General features: G+C 43.1%; 1 protein-coding gene across 1 annotated transcript in view; it reads right to left on the reverse strand.

Annotated features, from left to right (window-relative positions):
- LOC309559994 (complement factor B-like) overlaps positions 1 to 14,817 on the reverse strand; it is a 135,980-nt gene that overhangs the window by 84,470 nt on the left and 36,693 nt on the right. The window lies entirely within an intron of this gene.

Raw genomic sequence — 14,817 nt, forward strand, 5'->3', positions numbered from 1 at the left:
GTTCCATATGAGCTGCTGGTGCTGCTGTTTGTTGTGGCGTGCTGACAAAGCTTTTCCACATTTCGGCCATGCTAACCCTGCCTTCTGAGGTGCTGGCGGTGCCCTGGTTGCGTTGGCGACCTCTTCCTCCTCCTCCTCTGCCTTGGCCTTGTGCTTCCACTGTGGCCTCGCTGTCAGGTGGGAATGCCAGCAGCATCGCGTCTACCAGCGTGCGCTTGTACTCGCGTATCTTGCGATCGCGCTCCAGTGAGTGAATTAAGGACGGTACGTTGTCTTGTAACGGGGATCCAGCAGTGTGGCCACCCAGTAATCAGCACAAGTTAGAATGTGGGCAACTCGGCGGTCGCTGTGGAGACACTGCAGCATGTAATCGCTCATGTGTGCCAGGCTGCCCAGAGGCAACGAAAGGCTGTCCTCTGTGGGAGGTGTATCGTCTGTGTCCTCTGTATCCCCCCAGCCACGCACCAGTGATGGCCATGAGCTGGCCTGGGTGCCACCCTGCTGTGAACATGGTTCCATCTCCTCCTCCATCTTCTCCTCCTCATCCTCCTCATCCTCCAGAACTGTGCCCCTGCTGGACAATTGTATCCCTGGCATTTGTGGGTGCAGGAACCCACCCTCGGAGCCACTTGCGAATGACTGCCCTGAAAGCCTTGGAAAGGTTACCTCTTCATCCTCCTCCTCCTCATCCTGTGCCACATCCTCTTCCATCATCGCCTGAATCGTTTTTTGAAGGAGGCATAGAAGTGGGATACTTAAGCTGACAACGGCGTCATCGGCACTGGCCATGTTGGTGGAGTACTCAAAACAGTGCAACAAGGCACACAGGTCTCGCATGGAGGCCCAGTTATTGGTGGTGAAGTGGTGCTGTTCCGCAGAGCGACTCACGCGTGCGTGCTGCAGCTGAAATTCCACTATGGCCTGCTGCTGCTCGCACAGTCTTTCCAGCATGTGCAAGGTGGAGTTCCACCTTGTGGGCACGTCACATATGAGGCGGCTAGCGGGAAGGCCGAAGTTACGCTGCAGCGCTGACAGGCGAGCACCAGCAGGGTGAGAACGCCGAAAGTGCGCACAGAGGGCCCGCACTTTCTGCAGAAGCTCTGACATGTCGGGGTAATTTTTAAGGAACCTCTGCACCACCAAATTCAGCACATGCGCCAGGCAAGGGATGTGCGTCAAACCGGCTAGGCCCAGAGCTGCTATAAGAATTCGCCCGTTATCGCACACCACCAGGCCGGGCTTGAGGCTCGCTGGCAGCAACCACTCATTTGTCTGCTGTTCCATGCTCCTCCACAACTCCTGCGCGGTGTGTGGTTTTTTTCCCCCAAACAGGCAAGTTTTAAAACTGCCTGCTGTCGTTTACCCCTGGCTGTGTTGAAGTTGGTGGTAAAGGTGTTACGCTTACCAGATGAGGAGGCGGTAGAGGATGAGGAAGCGGAGTAGGAGGAGTTAGGAACAGGAGGCAAACTGAAGCGCCCTGCAATCCTCTGCGGTGGAAGGAGATGCACCAAACAAATTTAAAAGGTGTATCTCCCACGTACCGATACAGACTATGCCGTAATTTAATTTTTTACACTCCAAAAGGGTGTATATTGAATAGCGGAAAAAAAAAATGTATAAAACGGTGTATCTCACACGTACAAACACAGACTAGGCCCCTATTACAATTTTTTGTACCCTAAAGGGAGGATGAGGATGAGGAAGAGGAGTAGGAGGAGTTTGGAACAGGAGGCAAACTGAAGCGCCCTGCAATCCTCGGCGGCGGAAGGAGATGCGCCAAACAAATTTAAAAGGTGTATCTCACACGTACCGATACAGACTATGCCGAAATTTAATTTTTTACACTCCAAAAGGGTGTATATTGAATAGCGGAATAGGAAAAATTTTATAAAACGGTGTATCTCACACGTACAAACACAGACTAGGCCCCGATTACAATTTTTTGTACCCTAAAGGCAGGATGAGGATGAGGAAGAGGAGTAGGAGGAGTTTGGAACAGGAGGCAAACTGAAGCCCCCTGCAATCCTCGGCGGTGGAAGGAGATGCGCCAAACAAATTTAAAAAGGTGTATCTCACACGTACCGATACAGACTATGCCGTAATTTCATTTTTTTTTTTTACTAAATTTCCATTTATTTAACATTTCTTTTTTCCCATACAAAACACAACAAAAGAAAAAAAAATAATAAAGAGCATATACATAAGTATTTTTCGCACATTGTACATACAGTTTCATATCTTATTTATACTATATCAGGAACGTATATTCATAGTTTTAATACATTTTTCTCTCTTGGGTAGAACAATAGAGGTATCTAGTATATAATTCTAGAAAACAGAAACTAATAACTGAAAATCTCATATTCTCCTAGATTCCCCGGAGCTCTAAACTATTCATGTTCCTGCTTTGTTCTATTGTGCGATTAAGAAGGAAAAAAAAAACCAATAATATAAACAAAGGGTGGTAGTGACGGACAATATTATTTTATAGCTTATAACATTCCCGTGAGTCTGCACCTTCTCCTGTCCTCTAGCTCCTCATTTTTATTCTTGTCTTCTCGACTTGACAAATAAGTTCCATCTATCCCATATTAAGTGATATTTTCCCATTTTATAATTTGCATTTAATATAAGGTTTTCAAATTTATTTACCTCTTCCACTTTATTCATCCACATGTTAATATCTGGTGGTGTCTCGTTTTTCCATTTTAAGGGGATGCACATTTTTGCTGCATTGAGTAAATACGGGGTTATTGAATTTTTATATTGATTTCTTGAAATGTCGGATTTGTGGAGAAGGAATAGGGCTGGGTCCTTTGTCACTGAGTAATCTGTTACAGATTGTATTATTTCGTGGATCTGTTTCCAATATTTCTCCAGTCTGGGACATGGCCAGAATATGTGTAGCATTGTCCCCACTCCCTCTCCACATCTCCAGCACTTATCCGTATTTGTTGATGACATTTTATTCAATTTTACCGGGGTTTGATACCATCTCGATAATATTTTGTAGTTTACCTCCTGTATTTTTGTACAGATGGATGTTGAGAAGGTCAGCTGGAATATTTGCCTTCTCTCTGACTCAGAATAAGTTCTATTCAATTCCCTCTCCCAATCAGTCATGAATGTCAATTGTTGACTTTCCCTCTGATTGTTCAACATCGCGTATATTTTAGATATGGAATGTGTTATTATCCCTTTTTGTACACACATCTCCTCAAATTTCGTGTATGATAAGGTTATTTGATTGGGCCTTGGTAAGGTCCTGAGGAAGTGCACCAGCTGGAGCGCTCTATCAACTTCCTTTCTTTTATCCAGCCCTCTTGTGTTAGAAAATGGTCCACTTGAAAAATCCCCTTATCAGTTAGTTCTTTAAATTTTTTGTCTTTGTAACCCGGCATAAAATTGGGATTGCCCAAAACCGGTGTTAATGCTGAGTTTCTGCTAGTCAGTTTATATTGTTGGAATGTTTTTTGCGCAAATTTTAATTGTATGGCCTATAAGTGGGTGTAATTTCATTGTATTTGGCAAATTCTGCCAACAGAACGGAGCTCTTCTCAATGGGATTTCAAATTGCGCTTGTTCCATATTTGTTCCATATTTGGCCATAATTTTATTTCCCTGTGTCTACACCAGTCCATGAATCTACCTAAATGTATGGTCTGGTAGTACCTCCTCATATCAGGGACAGACAACCCTCCTCCTTTTCGTAGTGTCATAACTGTCTTGCTCACTCTTGGATGTTCTATAAATTCCTTCCATATAGTATCCATTTGTTTGAAAAATTTCTGTGGTATATATATCGGTAGAGTTTGGAGGAGATATAGACACTTTGGTAAAATAGACATTTTTATGATGTTACACCTGGCTAGCCATGAAAACATTCCTTTTCCCCATTTTTTAAGCAGAATTTGAATAGATTTCAACAGCGGGATAAAATTTTCATCATACAGCTGGGAGAACTCTGGCGTGATTTGCAAACCTAGGTATTTTATAACTCTCGAAGTTTAGTTTAATTGTTGCAACAATTTTTCTTCTAGCCCTACTCCCATCGCTACCGATTTATTTACATTTATTTTAAGATTGGATATTTCTCCGTATACTTCAAACTCTCTCAAGAGATTGGGGAGCGAGATAATCGGATTGGTGAGAGTGAACAGCATGTCGTCTGCGAAGGCAGATATCTTATGTTGAAGTTGGCCAATTCTAATTCCTGTGATATCTGGGTTTAATCTTATTTTACATAAGAATGGTTCCAATGTCAAAATAAATAGTAAAGGTGACAGGGGACATCCCTGCCTAGTTCCATTTTGAATCCATATGTCTTCTGACAAGGTGCTGTTCACTCTCACCTTCGCCGATGGGTTTGAATAGATCTGTGATACCCAATTTAGTACTGTTTCATCCATGCCCACATATCTTAATACCGCCATCATGAATTTCCAGCTTACTCTATCAAAAGCTTTCTCAGCATCTGTACTTAAAAATATACTTTTTAACTGTTTTTGCTGCGCTACATATAATAAATTTAGTACTTTTGTGGTATTATCTCGTGCCTCTCTCATCGGTGTAAATCCCACTTGATCCAAATTTATTAGTTTTACTATGTATTTTTGTATTCTAGTAGCTATAATTTTTGTAAAGATTTTCAAATCAGTATTTAATAAAGATATGGGTCTGTAGCTGGCACATGATGTTGGATCTTTATCTTCCTTAAGTAAAATCGTTATGTGGGCATGGAGTGTTTCCCTCCGAATTTTCTTGCCCTTGCCCCATGCGTTAAACATATCCACCATAAATTTTTTTAATTGTGGTGAAAATGTTTTATAATATTGGATAGTATATCCGTCTGGGCCTGGTGCTTTCCCCACTTTAAGATCAGAAATTGCTGTTTCCATTTCATCTTCTGTAATCTCGGAGCCCAAGTCCTCTCTTTCACATTCATCCAATTGAGGCATCAAAGATGACTCTAAATATTCCTCTATTTGAGATGGTTTCAGGCTTCGAGGTTGCAGGTTGTATAGTGAAGAATAATATGTTTTAAATTCCTGGGCTATTTGTTCTGTTAAAACCGCCTTCTGGCCATTGCTCTTTATTATTTGCGAGACATATGTATTTAATGTTTGTTCTCTCAAAGCGTTGGCCAACGATCTCCCACATTTATCCCCCATTTCGTATGCTTTTTTCCCACTAATCTGTAGCGCTGATCTTGCTTTATAGAATAAAATCTCATTAATTTCCCCTCTTACTTTCATCAATTTGTTTTTTGTCGTTAGTGAGCTGTTGTGTTTGTGTGTTGCTTCCAGTTTTTGCAACTCTGAAAATAAGGTTTCCAATTTTGCAGTTCGTTTTTTCTTTATTCTCGAGCCGTTTTTAATCAAAATACCCTTATTACCGCTTTGTGTGCCTCCCAGATAATGCTTGGGTCAGTATCTATTGTTTTATTGTTCTGAAAAAATTCTTCTAACTCATTTTTGATATCCATTTTGACCGTTTCATCTTGTAGCAGGCTTTCATTAAGCCTCCATGTTTGGTGTCTACCTCCTTGTGCTTTTTTTAATTCGTACTCCATAGTAATTGGAGCATGGTCTGACCATGTTATTGTCCCAATCTGTATATTATTGATTGCATGTAATTGGTTATGTGGAATAAAGAAGTAATCAATCCTTGAATACTGTTGATGAACTGATGAGAAGAACGTGTAATCACGTTCCTCCGGATGCATTATACGCCATGCATCTTTTAATTGCGCTTCATACAGAACTTTTGATATTTTTTTCCTGATTCTGACTGGTGTAGCTGAGTGACCTACTGATGTATCCTCAGATGGGATTAATGATATATTGAAATCACCTCCAATTATTAAATGTCCTTCTTTATAATCCGAAAGTTCCCTAATTTTATTTTCAATAAATTTATCTTGTATATTATTTGGTGTATATAGGGATGCTAATGTGATTTTGACATTTCCTATAGTTCCCTTTAGGAATATTGATCTTCCATTAGAGTCTTTGACCATCTGTTCATACTTCCATGGGACATTCTTAGCTATAATAATTGAAACCCCTTTAGATTTAGATTCCTTATTTGTTGCGTGGTATACTGTCGGGTAAAACCTATTTTTTAATATTGGTATTTTATCATCTCGAAAATGCGTCTCTTGAATAAGGGCTATATCTACCCTTAATCTTTTTAAATCATTTAACAAGACTTTCCTCTTTTCTGGTGTATCAAGTCCTTTCACATTTAATATCAGTATTCGTATTGTTTCCATTGTCCCTCCACCCTCCAAACAAACAAAAAAAAAAAAACAAAAAAAAAAAACAAAAAAGAAAACACTCAGAAAATTAAAATTCCCCGGGGATCCCTGTCCTCAGGGAACTATCCCCTCTAATCCCTCCTAGAAAGTAATTTCATTTTTCATTTTGTATATTAAATAGCGGAATAGAAAAAAATTTATAAAACGGTGTATCTCACAAGTACAAACACAGACTAGGCCCCGATTACAATTTTTTGTACCCTAAAGGCAGGATGAGGAGTAGGAGGAGTTCGGAACAGGAGGCAAACTGAAGCACCCTGCAATCCTCAGCGGTGGAAGATGAGCCCCAACAATTTGGAAGGTGTATCTCACACGTACCGATACAGACTATGCCGCAATTTAATTCTATTTACCCCAAAGGGTGTAGATTGAATAGCGGAATAGAAAAAAATGTTTAAAACGGTGTATCTCACACGTACAAACACAGACTAGGCCCCGATTACAATTTTTTTGTACCCTAAAGGCAGGATGAGGAGTAGGAGGAGTTCGGAACAGGAGGCAAACTGAAGCACCCTGCAATCCTCGGCGGTGGAAGATGCTCCCCAAAAATTTGGAAGGTGTATCTCACACGTACCGATACAGACTATGCCGCAATTTAATTCTTTTTACCCCAAAGGGTGTCGATTGAATAGCGGAATAGAAAATATGATGTCAAAAGGTGTATCTATCTCACACGTACAGACCCAGACTAGGCCCCTATTACAATTTTTTGTACCCTAAAGGCAGGATGAGGAGTAGGAGGAGTTCGGAACAGGAGGCAAACTGAAGCACCCTGCAATCCTCGGCGGTGGAAGATGTGCCCCAAAAATTTGGAAGGTGTATCTCACACGTACCGATACAGACTATGCCGCAATTTAATACTTTTTACCCCAAAGGGTGTAGATTGAATAGCGGAATAGAAAATATGATATCAAAAGGTGTATCTATCTCACACGTACAGACCCAGACTAGGCCCCGATTACAATTTTTTGTACCCTAAAGGCAGGATGAGGAGTAGGAGGAGTTCGGAACAGGAGGCAAACTGAAGCACCCTGTAATCCTCGGCAGTGGAAGATGCGCCCCAAAAATTTGGAAGGTGTATCTCACACGTATCGATACAGACTATGCCGCAATTTAATTCTTTTTACCCCAAAGGGTGTAGATTGAATAGCGGAATAGAAAAAAATTTATAAAACGGTGTATCTCACACGTACAAACACAGACTAGGCCCTGATTACAATTTTTTGTACCCTAAAGGCAGGATGAGGAGTAGGAGGAGTTCGGAACAGGAGGCAAACTGAAGCACCCTGCAATCCCCGGCGGTGGAAGATGCGCCCCAAAAATTTGGAAGGTGTATCTCACACGTACCGATACAGACTATGCCGCAATTTAATTCTTTTTACCCCAAAGGGTGTCGATTGAATAGCGGAATAGAAAATATGATATCAAAAAGTGTATCTTTCTCACACGTACAGACCCAGACTAGGCCCCGATTACAATTTTTTGTACCCTAAAGGCAGGATGAGGAGTAGGAGGAGGTCGGAACAGGAGGCAAACTGAAGCACCCTGCAATCCTCGGCGGTGGAAGATGCGCCCCAAAAATTTGGAAGGTGTATCTCACACGTACCGATACAAACTATGCCGCAATTTAATTATTTTTACCCCAAAGGGTGTAGATTGAATAGCTTAATAGAAAATATGATATCAAAAGGTGTATCGATCTCACACGTACAGACCCAGACTAGGCCCCAATTACAATTTTTTTGTACCCTAAAGGCAGGAGGAGGAGTAGGAGGAGTTCGGAACAGGAGGCAAACTGAAGCACCCTGCAATCCTCGGCAGTGGAAGATGCGCCCCAAAAATTTGGAAGGTGTATCTCACACGTACCGATACAAACTATGCCGCAATTTAATTCTTTTTACCCCAAAGGGCGTAGATTGAATAGCGGAATAGAAAATATGATATCAAAAGGTGTATCTATCTCACACGTACAGACCCAGACTAGGCCCCAATTACAATTTTTTGTACCCTAAAGGCAGGATGAGGAGTAGGGGGAGTTCGGAACAGGAGGCAAATTGAAGCACCCTGCAATCCTCGGCGGTGGAAGATGCGCCCCAAAAATTTGGAAGGTGTATCTCACACGTACCGATACAGACTATGCCGCAATTTAATTATTTTTACCCCAAAGGGTGTAGATTGAATAGCGGAATAGAAAATATGATATAAAATTGGTGATTTTTCAATAGCACATGTGAACACAGCAGTGTCTTATGTTTTATGTCACGGTCAGCTCTGCAGCAGGCTATGAAGGGAAAAAAAAAATAAAATTCCCCTTTAAGTTTGTAATTTTTAAATAGCATATTAGTACAGACTATGCCACAATTTAATTTTTTTTAACCCAAAAGGGTGTATATTGAATAGTGGAATAGAAAAAAGTGTATAAAATTGAAAATCACTCAATAGCACATGTGAACACAGCAGTGTCTTATGTCACGGTCAGCTAAGCTCAGCAGCAAGCAGGCTATGAAGGGGGAAAAAAAAAAAAATTCCCCTTTAACTTGATTTTTTAATAGCAGATTAGAACAGCAATCTGTAGTGAAATATAGCTGAACGCTGCACACAACAGACTGTTTAAAATAGATTTTTTTCTCCCTCCTCCTCCTCCTCCTCCTCCTCAGTGGGCTCAAGTGAGGGCAAAAAGATCGTTCACTGCACCACCCCCCACACAGCAGAATCGATGTAGACTGTCCCTGCCTAATCTCTCCAGCCTGTCCCTAAAATGCTCAAAAAGATCGTTCACTGCACCACCCCCCACACAGCAAAATCGATGTAGACTGTCCCTGCCTAATCTCTCCAGCCTGTCCCTAAAATGCTCAAATAACTGTCCCTGCCTACACTCCGACCTGTCCCTGCATTCTTTTCGGGCACAATTTTTCACTGTCTGTCCCTTATCAGCAGCCAGCACTTATGATGTGTGCTCTCTCCCTAAACTACAGCAGAATGACGCGCCGCGCTGTGGCTCTCAAACTTATAAAGACATGGGTCACATGCTTCAGATGGCCAATCACAGCTACTAATACATTAGCAGGCATGGCTGGGATGGCTTAAGGCACACCAGTTAAACGCTTGTTGATTGGCTGTTGAAAGCCCGCCATTAAAAGCGCGCCATTACATACAAAACAGGAAATAAAATTACCAAACACTGATTTTAAACCCGAACGGGTAACAAAAATCCAATTATTAGGTACGAACCCGAATAATACAGTCCATGTTCGCTCAACACTAGTAATAAGCCTTAGCTGTTCAACTGGTGTGGCTATAGTAATCGGAAAGGTTTAAAATATCTCCATGCCCCAGCTAGGTAACTACTGCACCACTCTGTCCTCTCTAAGAAACGCTATAAAATTCTCTGTTGATCCACCTGTTGAATGCTGCCCGTGTCTGCATACCGTTAGTCTAAAAAAGGGGATACCTTCCCATCGCTCTCCATTTGGTTTATTAAAATTGCCAAAAATCACTTAATGGAAAGCATTACAGCCTCGCTTCAGGACAGGAGGAAAGATTCAGCTGTAGGTGGTCCTATTGGACTCTTTACCCGTTTAAAGGGACATGCATCGATCATGCACTTGGGGGAGTGAGATTTTCTTCACAAACAGTCCCCTTTTCCTAAATGGTTGCTACTTGGAGCCCACTATGCCAGCATGTTCCTTCCACATTGTGGCTGAATAGATTTTATCCTAGAGACCAACACAGGTTCACCAGATTTGCTTCCTGCCCTATCCTGGGAACTGCAGTGCAGCCCTCAATAGGACATGGACCTTCCATTCGTGCAGCAGCTCTACAGGGATTACCTAGTCAATGACATAAAGACAGTTGCAGTTTTGGACTTCAATCTACAGTATGTGCCCTATATGTAAGGCTGACAATAGAGGACTAAAAATCCAAAAAATATTTAACAGATTCCCCCATCCACACAAGCAAGGTGGATGGAAGAATGCTACCCGCTGTGCCATTGTATTCTGACACTGGGATTCCTCTGCGGTCAGAATACAATGAATGTAGTTGCTGATCGACAATAGTCTTCCACCATTTCAACATTCATCTTCGACAGAAGTTGATTGTTAGATTGGCTTCTATCGAGCAGGAATGGCCACACATTGATCGAAATTCTATCCATCTATGGCTAGCTTAAGGGTGGTGCTAGAAAAGGCAGTTGGTGGCAGCACCAGACAGCTCTATGTTCTAAAAATCCTTATTAGGTGAATCAGTAAATATATCAAACAGAAATAAAAAATAATGTATAATATGTGAAAATGCAAAAAACACTATATAAATCATTAGTGCAATTAGATTAAATATAATATACACAATATATATATATATATAGATATAGATATAGATATAGATATAGATATTTGTTTTCTTTCATATACATTTTCTGTGGGTCACTATACTACAAAATACTCCCACAAATGCGGACCATTATTTGCAACTAAGATTTGTTAATTTGTGTAATGGAACCGTGACCCACACTTTGTTTGTGGGCTTCCGTCATAAGACAGATTCCTCCAGTTTGAACATAGGTAACAGATATTCTACTTTTCCACCAGTAACTAATAGATGAGATGACAGTGACTCAATCAACCTGATCCAATTATTAGCAGACTGCCATCCTCAAGCTCCTGAAGTACAATACACATTAACATAAGGGTAAACACAGGTGGAAGACAGGTAATTGAGAAGATATTAGTATCTGCTTTAGTCTGACTGTGTGAAGCAGTCTTCATATGTTTCTTGAGATCTATGGTTGATAAATATTACTGTCCCATTTCAGGTAATCCAAACCATATTCTCAGTGTCCATTAAGTACCTGCCCATTATTTCCTTGGTCACCCTGTGTCCCTAATAGACAGGGGATGACTTACACATAAGAGGGGCCTAGGGGGCTGGGAGATGGATTTCCCAACCTCTCTAAGGTAAGCTGTGTTCCACAGGCCCCCCAACCAAAGTGACTCCCGTCACAATTTTCACACACAAATACGTTTTTTTCCTAACAAATTCATCCAAGAACATGTTGCAAAAATGAATACACCCCAATGAAAGTCTTAGGAGAAAAACTACATTTTAGACAGCTAAATCCTAAGTTAACAAGAATTCAACTACAGATGACAAAGATGGAACTGCAACCATCTGACAGAGATGTCCAGACAGTCCACAGAAGTTAACACCTCGATAGGAGCGTCTTCTGATGAGAAGGGTTAAAGAAAATTGCCATGCAAGTTCACTGCAGTTAGCTAAAGACGTAGAAAGCCAAACTGGGGTGATTGTTTCTCGTGACACAGTACAACGTACACTGCAGAGGAATGGCATGCGTGGGTGTTATTCACAAAGGAAGCCTCTCTTAAAGCCCATGCACAAAAAAGCCCAGGCCCATGCTGAAAAAGAAGAAGACTACTGGGACTCAGTACTCTGGAGTGATGAGACCTAGATAAATGTTTTTGGAACTGATGGCTTCAAAACTGTATGGCGTTGCAAAGGTGAGGAGTACAAAGGAAAATGCATGGTGCCTACAGTAAAACATGGTGGTGGCAGTGTCCTTCTGTGGGTCTGCATGAGTGCTGCTGGTGTCAGGGAGCTGCATTTCATTGATGGTATCATAAATTCACAGATTTACTGCTCTATATTGAAAGAGAAGATGCTACTATCACTTTGTGCTCTTGGTCGTCGTGCACTTTTCCAACATGACAATGATTCAAAACACATCTAAGGCAGGGATGGATCCAGAGTCTAGCCTCAGGAGGGGCACTGCCAGAAAATAAGATGTAGCTTACAGAACTGAATTTAATGTATCATACAGAGTACAATGTACAGAGGTCAGTAGTATGTAGGGCAGTGTACAGAGGTCAGTAGTATGTAGGGCAGCCTACAGAGGTCAGTAGTATGTAGGGCAGCCTACAGAGGTCAGTAGTATGTAGGGCAGGGTACAGAGGTCAGTAGTATGTAGGGCAGCCAAAAGAGGTCAGTAGGCTGTAGGGCAGCGAACAGTGGTCAGTAGGCTGTAGGGCAGCGTACAGAGGTCAGTAGTATGTAGGGCAGTGTACAGAGGTCTGTAGTATCTAGGACAGTGTACAGCAGTCAGTAGTATGTAGGGCAGTGTGCAGCAGTGAGTAGTTTGTAGGGCACTGTGCAGTGGTTAGTAGTTTGCAGGGTAGTGTACAGTGGTCAGTAGTTTGTAGGGCGGTGTAGAGAGGTCAGTAGAATGTAGAGCAGTGTACAGAGGTCAGTAGCATGTAGGGCAGTGTATAGGGGTCAGTAGTCTGTAGGGCGGTGTACAGAGGTCAGTAGGATGTAGGGCAGTGTACAGAGGTCAGTAGCATGTAGGGCAGTGTATAGGGGTCAGTTGATTGTAGGGCAGGGTAGAGAGGTCAGTAGGCTGTAGGGCGGTGTACAGGGAATAGGGCAGAGAACAGGGGGTCAGCAGGGCAGAGGAATGGAGTTAACAGGACAGAGGATAGGACAGTGTACCAGGATCAGTAGAGCCACACACCAGGGGGCTGGGAGGGCACACACCAAGGGGATCAGGAGGGCACACACTAGAGAGGTCAGGAGGGCACACACCGGGAAGGTCAGGAGGGCACAAACCAGAGAGGTCAGGAGGGCACACACCGGGGAGGTCAGGGGGGCACACACCGGGGAAGTCAGGAGGGCACACACCAGGGAATTATGGGGGGCACACACCAGGGAGGTCAGGAGGGCACAGTACAGAGTCAGGAGGGCACACACTGGGGTGGCTGGAAGGGCACACACTGGGGGGGTTGAAAGGGCACACACCAGGGGGTTGGAAGGGAACACACCAGGGGGGGTGGGGGGCATACACTGGGGGGGTTCGGAGGGCACACCCTGGGGGTCAGGAGGACACACACTGTGGGGGAGGGTTGGGAGGGCACACGCCAGGGGAGAGCCAGGAGGCCACACACTGGGTGTCAGGAGGGCACATCAGGGGTTGGGAGGGCATACACTGGGGGAGCCAGGAGGGCACACACTGGGGGGGGGGTTGGGAGGGCATACCATGGGGGTCAGGAGGGCATACCATGGGGGGTCAGAAGGGCACACACCAGGGAGCAGTCACAATGCTTTATTGAGCCCAATTTCTCACTGTGCTAAATGAAAAGGACATGCATTTCCATTTGTCAGCTAACAGCACCTCTATGCTAAGCTGCAGTAACTCAGCAGACTTAGCATAGAGGTGCTTGTAAATGAATCCACGATGTACTGCTAGCTGAGCTTACCTCCAGGAACATTCATTCGGCTCCCTCTGCTCAGCTGCTCACACCTCCCTCTTCCAGGCAGACACGATCTCAGGGGTCAGGCACATCCCCATATCGCCCACTCAAGCAGCAGCCTGCAGGAGAGAGGCTGGTAAACTGCTGGGGGAGGTACAGGGGCGGAGCGTCAAGTGTCAATGTGTAATGGCTGTGAGTTGCCCCGACCGCAGCTCTGATTCCCCGGGGCGTGCTTGGCCTCAGAATCAGTAATATTTTCTGGGGGGGAACAATTGCCCCATTGCCCCCCCCCCCTCCCCCTGGATCCACCCTTGATCTAAGGCCACTGTTGCATTCGTGAAGAAGAACAGGGTGAAAGTGATTCAGTGGCCAAGTATGTCTCCTAATCTGGACTCAATCAAGCACCTATGGGGAATTCTCAAGAGACAAGTTGAGCATCACTCTCCATCCATCATCCAGGCTCTAAAAGAGGTCGTTCTTGAAGAATGGAAAAGATAGATGTTGCAATATGTCAACAACTTGTTCATTCCATGCCTAGAAGACTTAGTGCTGGCCTTACAAATCATGGAGGTCATATAAAATACTAGATGTAGTAGTTTTTGTTGTGGGGTGTATTCATTTTTGCATCAATTAATTTGAATAAAACTGAAGATTTTGTAATCTAAATTATATTGTATTACTAACCTTACTTTCATGTAATGAGCTAAACACATTTTCTATAAAACTCAGTTTTGTCAAAATGTTGGTCTTGTGTTTATTGAGATATTGATTAAAATCTTACTTTTCAATAGGGATGTACTCATTCATGCTGGGCGCTGTATATACAATATATATATATATATATATATATATATATATATTGTATATACAGTATCGCAGAAAAGTGAGTACACCCCTCACATTTTTGTAAATATTTTATTATATTTTTCCATGTGACAACACTGAAGAAATGACACTTTGCTACAATGTAAAGTAGTGAGTGTACAGCTTGTATACGAGTGTAAATTTGCTGTCTCCTCAAAATAACTCAACACATAGCCATTAATGTCTAAACTGCTGCCAACAAAAGTGAGTACACCCCTAAGTGCAAATGTCCAAATTGGGCCCAATTAGGCATTTTCCTTCCCCGGTGTCATGTGACTCGTTAGTGTTACAAGGTCTCAGGTGCAGGGACGATCCCAGGCGGGTTCTTAGGGTGCAGTGCGCCCAGGCGCCGCCTGGTGGGGGGCGCACTAT

Source organism: Pelophylax lessonae (assembly GCF_965119305.1).
Source record: "Pelophylax lessonae genome assembly, chromosome: 7".
Lineage (NCBI taxonomy): Eukaryota > Metazoa > Chordata > Amphibia > Anura > Ranidae > Pelophylax > Pelophylax lessonae.